The sequence below is a fragment of the Canis lupus genome, chromosome 30 (assembly GCF_048164855.1).
Source record: "Canis lupus baileyi chromosome 30, mCanLup2.hap1, whole genome shotgun sequence".
NCBI classification, from domain to species: domain Eukaryota; kingdom Metazoa; phylum Chordata; class Mammalia; order Carnivora; family Canidae; genus Canis; species Canis lupus.
Window position 1 is genome coordinate 26,173,674 of NC_132867.1, and position 10,848 is coordinate 26,184,521.

Consider the following 10,848-nt stretch of genomic DNA (forward strand, 5'->3'; position numbering starts at 1 on the left):
TATATTAGTCTCTGCCGAGTATATACTTATGTATATTTCTTTGATTTCACATACTGGGTTTTTTTTTTTTTTTTGGCATATTTTCTATATTTTCTTGACCAAACTGGCCATACTAGTTTTATTAGTATTTTCAAAAACTTTTGTTTTTCAAAAGTTTTTGAAAATCTTCTGAATTTTATCATTTTTATGCATTACATTTTACTCTAATCTTGCTCCTATTTTTGTTGTTATATCATATTTCTACTTTCTTTTGGTTTAATCTTCTGTTCTTTATCTAACTCAATGGTTCTCAAATGGGGGTAATATCTCAAAGGTTAATATCTCAAAGGAACTATCAGGAAATCTCTTCAATTTATTTTTTGGACCTGGCATCACCTCAGTAGTAAAATCAGAAAAGAATCATGTAAGAAAATTAAATTATAGGCCAGTTTACTCATGATGATCAAAGCAAAAATCCTAAACAGAAAGTTAGTCAACCAAACTAGTAAAATAAACAAGGAAAACATAACAATGTTGGGTGTAACCTAGAAATTCAGGATTGGTTTACCATCAGAAAATTAAATTGTGTATTTTACCTTATTAGCAGATTAACGAAGGAAAAGTATGTGATGCTTCCATAGATACAGAAAAAAGTTTTTAATAATTTAACATTCATTTATGATAAAAGTACAATAATAATAAACATGGGTAGAAGAGAATTTATTTAACTTTTTAAAGAGCATCTAAAATATTACAAACATTAACCATGAAATATTAAAAGCATTTTTTTTAATTTGAAAAAAACCCACTACAGCCTTATCCATTTAAAACTGTAATGTATTAATACCAGTTATAAACCCAGAAAAATGTATGTGTAATAAAAGTCATAAGTATTAGCAATGAAAACATAAAGTTGTCCGTATTAGCACTTCTCAAGGCTGTTGATTTAGAATGCCCAAGTGGACTGTCAAAAAATTATCAAATTGATGATAAAATTTAGCAAATACATTGGTGATAAAATTAAATTAATGATGTTAATAGTTAAGGAATGAAAACATCAAAGTAAAAACTATTTTCATCATATCTATGTTTATAACTATGTGTACAAACATAGTTTGGTTCTTCTTCCGAAACTAAGGTTATCCATATTACAATCTTTGTCTAGGTTCAATGTTTGTCACTTTCTTTCAAATTCTTTTTACCTATTTCTTTATTTTTGATTTTAAATTTTTTGCACTCTCTTAAGTCATTAACTGTTAAGTTTGTTCTTATATTCCTTCAAAGTTCTTCAAACTTTGCCTTGAATGCTGAAATATTTTTTCTTTTATTTCTAATATTTTCCTGAGTTCTGATTTACATCATCCTTCAAACTTGTATCATTTTCTTTAAGTTTTCTGGCTTATTTTGAATGAATAAGTTATGGTTTTGATCAGCTTGGGGGATGTATGTCTCACATATATTTCATAGTGTTTGCTCAAGGATGTCAGCGTCCTTAGTGCCCGCCCCCTCATTTTCTCAAAATATCTTTGTATGGGATTTGACTTCAAAATCACTTTCTGTTACTCATTTTTATGTGAAATTAATTTTTCTGAACTTTTTACAGGAGGCAGGGTTTCAGGGAGCTTTCTAACCTCCCAAGCTTCTTCATTTAATTATACAGCCACTTGCTTTATGCAGATTCTTGTTTTTGTCTCCTTCCTGCTTTGATCTGGGCCTTGTAACTCCCGCATTCTCAATGTGCCACTCAATTTTGATTCCGCTTCCATCAGTTTGTCTTCAATGCAGGACCCTGGCCTGGAAGGGGGCCCTCGGTTGGTGTGTTTCAAAAGGTGCCTTGGAGTTTGTGACACTAATTTGAAATGGATGGTGTTCTCTTCAGAGCAAGTGAGATTGTAGAGTTAAAACCCAGCTATACATTTTTCTAACATAGCTCTAAGGTCCTTGTTGCTGTTTGTGATAACTGATAGATAACTCATTGGAAACATGTGCATACATTTATATTCAGATGAAATTATGGTTTTCACTATTAAATATCTCAATTAATTTTCATAAAAAAAAAAAAAACAACCGACGGTGGCTCATTCGGTTAAGTGGCTACCTTGGACTCAGGTCGCGATCCTGGGGTCCTGGGATCTAGCGCCCTGTTGGGCTCCCAGTTCAGTGGGAAGTCTCCTTCTCCCTCTGCCCCTCCCCCTCCTCCCTACTCCTGTGCTCCTGCTCTCTTGCTCTCTCTCAAAAATAAATAAATAAAATCTTAAAAAATGAAACCAAAACAGTTCTCAGGGGCCACATGGGGGCAGATCCTTCATCTTTGTATGGTGGACTCCTAGTACTCAAAGCTATTCCAACTAACAAAAATCCTTTCTGATTTCAGCTTTTGTTTGCAAATGGACCCTCCCTGCCTTTCTGTAAATGCTTACTGGCTATTTTCACATTTTTCTCTTCTCAGGTAAAGTAGACACTATCTCTTACCTCTTCTTTCTACACAAATGCTGAAACCCTGAAGTCACGTTCACGTGAAAGATTTGTTTTCACTTGCTTAAATTTTAGGGTTATCTTAATATTTTTTGAAAGGGTTGTACATGGGATTTTAGATGCAATCTAGTCTCTCTGTTTAGTTTTACATGGAGATTCCTGGAGAGTCACAAACTATGCCCCTACCAATGCTACCAGCTGCCTAGTGTCATGGGTCTTTAACTTTTTCAAGGGAAGGGGAGAATTTGTTAATGGGATTTTAATTTTTTGCAGGAATGTAATCATAGAAAGTGGTTCAAATTTACATTGTGAGCATTTTAATTTTGCTAAACTTAATTATTTGGATTATATGGGTTTTCCTGGTGAGCAAAAATGGACAGAACAACAGGAGTAATTCAATTTTCATTATTTATGTAGAGTCTGTACACTTAAGCAAGAGTGAAGGGGCAGAAGGAGAGAGGAAGAATCCCAGCTAGGTTCCACACTCAGCATGGAGCCCACTGTGGAGCCCTTTGGCGTGTTCCATCTCACTACCCTGAGATCATAACCTGAGCTGAAATCAAGAGTTGGATGCTTAACTGACTGAGCCACCCAGGTGGCAGGACTGGGGTAATTTAAGATGAGAGATTAAGTAGGGATAATATGTAGACTTCCAAGCTCATTTAAAAAGGTTTTGGTGAAAATGGCTGAAGATCCATGCTGCACTTGACTCATTTCTTTAGTTTTAGAAAGATATATTGGAGATAAAGGGTAGATTGGCCTTATGCTTCCCTATGGGGACAGCCAGTGGCCCTTGTTAACAAGGACTCATAATAATAGACTCAACACGCCAGGCCTTCTGACATTAAACGTCCCATTATGTGGAGCAGTGTCAGCTTAATTGTTCCTATTTATGTCTTCAGCGTAAGCCTGGGACCTACTTTGTGACATCCATGAAGTCTGTTGCAGACCTTCCAAATTTTCAAGGCCATCTTTTAGTTAATTGCATCTTTTAGTTAATTGGCTCAAGCTTTCAAAATTCCATTTATATTTACTACTGTATTGGTCAGGTTTCTCCATTCTTGATGTTTAAGTCTTTCTAGAACCCCTCAGTACCAAAGTTTATATTAGTTAGGGTTCTCCATAGAAACAGAGCCAATCAGATGTATGTAAGTAAAAGGAAATTTATTACAAGAAACTGTCTTCCACAATTATGAAGGCTAGCAAACCCCAATCTGTAGTGTGGGTCAGCAGGCTAAAGACCCCAGAAAGCCAATGGTGAAGATAAAGCCCAAAAGCAGTCTGCTAGAGAATATGCCTCTGGCTCATAGAGGCTGGTCTTTTTGTTCTATTCAGGCCTTCAATTAATTAGATAAGCCCACTCACCTTGTGGAAAGCAATCTGCTTTTTCAAAGTTTATCAATTAAAATGTTAAGCTCATCCAAAACACCATCTAGATTGACACATAAAATTAACCATCACATTTACCTTGAGCAAGATTAAATTTTTAGACTGGGCCTTCTCCCCAGTACCTAACTAGGGAATTAACAACCAAAACAAACAAAAAAAAAAAATCACGATTCTATGTTCAAGAGTAATTTGTCTTTCATTTACAATTGAGTCACTTACATAGAGAGATAGAAAATCAAAAGACAGTGAGCCAAGAGTGCTCCTCAAACCCCTCTACCCTCCTTGTAATTCCTGTTGTTTTTTTTTTTTTTTTTAAGATTTTATTTTTTATTCCAGGGAGAGGAAAGCAGAGTGAGAGGGACAAGCAGACTCCACTCCCAAGTGCAGAGCCTGCACTGGGGCTTGATGCCAGGATCCTGAGATCATGACAAGAGCCAAAATCAAGAGTTGGAAGCTTTACCCATTGGGCCACCCAGGGACCCTATAATTCCTCTTCAATTTGTTCAAATTATGTATTTAACCTGGGCTAATGAATAAAAACTTGTGATATAACATTTTATGGTTACAAATTCATATGATAGTAATTACGATTTTTTTCTTGAAGAATAAGCTCAAATTAATATGTAATAATGTTATTATATCTTAAACACCCTCCAGATTTTTCATATTTTATAAAAGAGCTATGTAATCATGTACTTCTTTCACTAAATTTGAATCATTTTAAGACATTTTTGTATATGTATTGATTTATGTGAAAAATTCAAATGTCTTCTTTTTAAGATCCTCCAAAAAGACATATAATTATATATCAGTTCTTCTTACCTAATTCTTATACATTATTGTCCTATAATGAAGAATAGCAGCACTCTGAGATCAAGAAGGAAGTATTGATTCAAATGACAGGAGCAGTTTACCAATGTGCACATTTATTTAATTGTAACCATCCTCATCTTCATCATTTTGATTCATTTTCTGCAATTTCCATTCCCTTCCCACATGTATGGGTGCCTAAGTTGCATGAGGTGATGGAACAGGGGTCCTGGGGGAATAGTAGCTTAAGGCTCATTCTGAACTTTATCTTAATTAAGTGCTGCCTATCTACCTAATATTGCCTGTTCTCACCTACGTTATGGCACTGGACTGATTCAGCCGAAGGAGGACTATTTTCTTACCCCTAGTTTTGCTGTGATGATTCCTCAAGATGCTCTGTGAAGCAATTCTTCCTGGCTATTTTATTTTGAAGAAAGAAATTCTGGTAATCAGCACTGATGTTAGCACACATTACTAAATAGCTAAGCCAATCAGCCACATATTTAATGCCCAACTAAGCACCCGTTGTGTGCCAGGGGAAAGGAGAATAAGATAATCAACCTAAAAAAAAAAAAAAAAAAAAACTAAAATGAACAACAAAAACAAAACAAAAAAAAACTTAGTTGAGTTTTATCCAGTTTATGTGATACAGATCTGGGAAAATATCATCTATTAAAATATAGAATATCCTATCTATTTGACGGCCATCGTAATTTATTTCTGCTCCATTAATTTGAAAAGTACTCCCTAACAGAACAGACTCACCAATGTGTTTTTCAATGTTGCTGATTCATTTCTTATATATTTGTTGGGAAAAAATGTGTTTAATGGCCTAGGTCAAATTGAACTGTTGAAATTAATGAAGTTAAGTATAATTAATCCACAAGCAATAATTAAATTATGAGAAAGCACATTTGGGTGAATCCAGGAAGTTTACTATTTATTTTTCTTAATTAATTTAATGTCAAGAGTGCTTTTTATAAAATTTATGATACACTGTGAATTTAATAGCTTTTCCCAGATTTCAATATACAGCAAATGTATCTTCTGTGGAAAATTGATATTGTTTTCCTCATTTTGATTTGCAGTAGCGATACTGTTTTGCAGTTCATAGTATATTTCATAAGTGCTCTTTATTGACAGTGATTAGCCACTTTGTTTCCATTTTAGAGTAATTTAAAAATGATGTATTTATATCATACACATTTTTGGTCAGGTTCAAAATAACAAATGAGAGAATGTTACTATTCTTTTTATTTATTCTAAATTTTGGCAGAATAATTTCATAAGAATGCACACATTCTATCTTCAGGGTAATGTTAGAAATCACTGAAGTGTTAGGATCAAGTATTTCCCACTACACAAATCCATTGGTACAAAATGAAGAGACTATAGTTTAGATATGTTTTAATCTGATAATGTCTCAACAAAACAGAGCCAAAGATAGTGCCTATTAGAGCCACCCAAGAAACACCCAGCCTATCCTTAGAGTTAGGTTTCAGTCAAAACTGATGACCATTAAAATTTAAAAATTGGCCAAAGGAAGGTCTTATTTACACCTATGCCCTGACTGGAAGTAATTCCACATATGCCATGTCAAGTTGCAGAGCACATTTTTCTGATATTGAAAAGCAATTCTATTTCTTTGGCTTGAAATATCTCAGTCACTCAACATACTGACTAATGTGCAAAGGATTTGAATTTTTCAGCCTGAGAACCCCTTCTACTCTCTCCCTTGCCAGTCAAATTTTAATCTCTGTTCTAAAGGTAACTTTCAGTTATCTTTTACTTAATTCATAGGCTTCATATAACAGTTTTTGCTGAAAAGCAAATTACTACAAAATCTAGTGTCCTAAAAACAATTTATTATTTCTCACAGATTTGCAGGTTGGCTGGTAAGGTCTATTGACCTTGCCTAGGGTTTTCTGGTCAACACTAAACTCTTTTTTTAAAAAAAAATTACTTAAATTCAATTAATTGATATATAATGTATTACTGGTTTCAGAAGTAGAGTTCAGTGATTCATTAGTCTTATATAACACCCAATGCTCATTACATCACATGCTCTCCTTAACATTCATCATCCAGTTATCCCGTCCCCCCACTCCCTCCCCTCCAGCGACCCTCAGTTTGTTTCCTATGATTAAGAGTCTCTTATGGTTTGTCTCCCTCTCTGATTTTGTCTCAACAGTAAACTCTTACCTTAACCCTGAAAATAATCCAAACTTGCTCCCATCTCTGGATGCTCATCTGGGGCTCACTCACATCTGGCAGTTAGCTGACTGTTAGCTGATTTAAGATAACCTCAAGTGGGAAAATTTTCTCTGATTCATGTTGTCTTTCATTCCTCAGCAGTCTATCCATGCCAGGGATTCCCAAGACGACTCCAGAGATTCAGTGATTCACTAGGAGAACTCACAAAAGCCTCAGCAAATAGTCAAACTCGTGGCTGTGGTTTATTATGCAAAAGGATACAAAGTAAAATCAGCAAAAGCAAAGGCCTGTGGGGCAAAGTCCTCAGGAGACAAGGTACAAGTTTCAGAGTCCTCTCTTAGTCGAATCACATAGGACTGTGCTTAATTCCTCCAGCAATGAACTGTGACAACACATCTGAAATGTTGTCTACCAGGGAATTTCACTGGAGACTCAATGCCCAGGATTTGTGGTAGGGGCTGGTCATGTAATTACGTACCCTCTACCTGGCACATACCAAAATTCCACACTCTCAGAACAAAAGCAGGAGTTCAACATAAACCATATTGCTTAAACAAATATTTTAAGCACAGTGAGCCACTCTTAATAGTTTCAGTGGGAGGAATATTTGAGAAATCCAAGTTTTCAGATGCCAGTTTAGGGCCCATCTTGCAAGCAAGTCTTTCCAAGGATAGTAACTTCAGACCCGCTATGCTAACTTTTTTCTGGAAACTGTCCCAGGCTTGTTCCCCAGTTAATGCTAAAGTTCCAAGAAGGCAAGTGGAAATTTGAAAGGCCTCTTGAACACTAGGCTAGGAATTGGCATACATTCAACTTTTGACAGTGTACTCACCAAAATGAGTTCAAAGCATCAAGACAAGAGAATATAGACTCCATCTCTTTATGGAGTGACTGCAAGATCTCACTGACATGGGCTTAGATAGTCATTAATTATGACCATGAAAGGAATCAATCTGCTACACTTCCCAAACGTCTATCTTTTGTCTTAGAAAGTTGTGCAAAGCTTATGACTTGCCCTCCTCCCATCCAAGCAGATGCATGATGCATTCCATAATGAGCTTCTATCCCAGTTCCTTTCCAGTCACCACCGGATAAGATTCTTGCCATTTTCCAAAAGCGAATTCTCAACTTCAGATCTGGTGTCTCTCACAGAGCTGTATGTACTGGACCAACCATTGGGGTTTTCTGATTTCCTCCTTCACCCTTGGTGTGTGAGTTTGCAATGAAACAGCTGTAACTTCTCAGGGATTTGAGAGATGACTCCTTAGGCAATCCAAGAATGGACCTCCATCAACTTCAGCTCCAGAGACTCAAAGTGTCTATATCCACTGACAAACTGCAGTCACTGTCACACCCAAGAGGTTGAAACTCTCTGGACTCAGTCCACTAAAGAGCAGCCAAATCCCAGACCAATCCCATATCTGGGAGTCCAACTCCATTACTTTCCAAGCGCTTATCCAGGGCTTCTTGGGCAGCTGGTGAAGAATACTTTAGGGAAAATTCTAGGACAGACCAATTCAGATCCCAAATTCTAAGTTTAGGGAGACTAATTACATGGAAATTAGAAATAATTGATGCCTAACACTCATTCCCCTTGACATTTTCAGGCTAGCTATGATCAAACCAGGGCATGTCACTCATAGGAGAATGTTATGGCTTTTATTGGTAAAATGTCACAGCTGTAACAGTTTCTTTTTAGTGGAGTACAGTCTTAATACCCAAAATAGCAGATTTTAGCATGGACTTTAAAGGAACATTCCTCTTAGGACTCTTTCCCGGACAATATAATTCCTCCCCACGACATTTCCTTGGCAGGACAATCTGACCAACTCTGTCTCGGCCCAGACATGACAACACTAACTGCTCTTTCTCATGAGCTAATGAACTGCTCAATCTGATCACCTTCTTCCCGCATTCATCTGGCCTGCCTTTTACAGCTAATTCAACAATTTCATGCCTGATAGAATTATTTTGAATATAGCCCCATTCCTTTAAGTGAAAAAAACGCTTATAATATTTTTAAAGATCAACATTTTGCAATGAATTTTTGATAGAAAGGCTTTCATGCTATCCACAAACACCACAGATAATATAATGTATAATTTAACATCCAAAGTAAAGACACACCATTGAAAAGCTATTTGTATTTAATCAAAACTGGTCTGTCAGTTAAGACCTCAATAAATTTAAAGGATGAAATAAAACTTTTCTCATCTAAATGACATTTGTTTTACACAACATTCTTTGCTAAAATCTTTCAAAAGAGCATTCTGGTTCTGTTTGAGGTAAATTATTTAGTAAGAAATAAATGGCTAGCTCACATTTGTACTTCTTATGGGAAAGGCATGACATAGAGGACTTCGTATATTTTACTATAACCGTAACCATAAATCAAACAACTTTGCTCAGAGGTACCACTTTGCAGATGAAAAAGCAAAGAGTTACAGAGTTTTAGTGGCTTAATCAAGAACATACTGAAAAGTAGCAAGATCAGATTGGAATTCAGTTCTGTCTGACTCAAGAAACCAAACATGATTTAAAATAGTCACTATACTCATATATATACCAGATAATAACACATGAACACATATACACACAGAGATTATATTTGGAAATTTTTAAACTTAGAAAAAACATTACCCCCTTAATGACTTTATAACCTTCCAAATAGTATTATTTAATACTTTAATCATGTGCCATAACTACAATGAAGCCACTTAAATATGTTATACTGACTATATTCTGGAATGTTCCTTTAGATTCTAAGACTTAGAAGAAGATTGTTGCTAAGATTTTATTTTATTTTTCCAAAATGATGATTCTTGGCAGTCAGAGTATGATTTTATTCATAGGAACATTGTCTTAGGGAATTTTCTCAGTAGGAAAATTTTGAGGAGAATTTATAGAAAACACCACTCAGAAAACTTCCTTTTCAAGGCAGTTTGTAAGAAGACTGGACCTGTCAGAAAATGCCTAAGAAAAGATTCCAAAATGAATCATGGAGACTTTCTCAAAAATATTCTAATAAATATTAAGAACATACACACTAACTTGGAGATGAATTTAACTTTATTCGATGGAATTTTATCTAAAGTATTATAGAGATATGCTGCTATGGTTTATTTCTTTGTTTCCTAACTATGTCTGTCATGTCTTATCCTAGAAGTTGGTTAGTGGGAACTTGAGCAGGGGGAAATACATTTTGATTTAGCCAGAAAAAATTATGAGTGAATTGGCCATAATCTGAAACACTGCCCATCAAATTTTACAAAGGTGTTTTCAAAAACTAAACTGTCCCTTTGGAAAGAGAGCAAAATAAAGTGCATCTGGAACCTGTATTTGTTTTGTTTGTTGTTTGACAAATCTTCCTCCTATCTCAGATTCCTAGAACAGAAGCAGTAACCCTCAAGAAAGCACTTTGATTTTGGAGTCCATCAATTTCTTACCCTATCAAACATATGAGACCCAGAGCTTCAGACTCTGGGTTTAGAAAAGACTCTACAGGGCACATAATGGAACACCAGCAGGGCTCGTGGAGCCAGGAATGTATGTGATTTCAGAGAGAGATAAGTCTTTGTTCTACCTTAGGATAGTAAGATCATTAACTAACACTTCCGTGAAACATGTTATAATCCAAACACCATATTATGCCCATGCATGTACAAATTTAATACATCCTTGAAAAAAAATAATACATCCTTGGAGTACTCTTATCATCTCCCTTGCACAGATTAGGAAACTGAGAACGGAGGTCGGGTAATACTGCCCATGTTAAGACAGAGTCAATGTAATGCAGCCATTTCACTTGAACATGAGCATTATTTCTCCAAATATTTTCCTCCCATCCACTGCACTATCCTGCCTCTGAGATAATATCGCAAGTGATGGAATTGAGAACACATCTTTGGAAACACCTGTTCCCAGCAGAGGACTGATGGACTCCGCATCACGCCACAGAGCCACTTACAATTCTGGACAGAT

The 10,848-nt window shown here is 35.8% G+C and overlaps 1 long non-coding RNA gene across 3 annotated transcripts in view; it reads right to left on the bottom strand.

The window, feature by feature from the left end:
- LOC140621526 (uncharacterized) overlaps positions 1–9,112 on the bottom strand; it is a 43,344-nt gene extending 34,232 nt beyond the window's left edge. For 2 of the 3 annotated variants that reach the window (XR_012021270.1, XR_012021271.1), the window contains exons 1-2: positions 6,856–9,111; positions 5,016–5,214 (exon numbers count right to left, since the gene is read on the bottom strand). This is a non-coding gene — a long non-coding RNA (uncharacterized lncRNA). Of the gene's footprint in view, positions 1–5,015; positions 5,215–6,855 lie in introns of all 3 variants that reach the window. The other variant, XR_012021269.1, reaches the window with a different exon arrangement.
- Between the last annotated feature and the right edge of the window lie 1,736 nt (positions 9,113–10,848).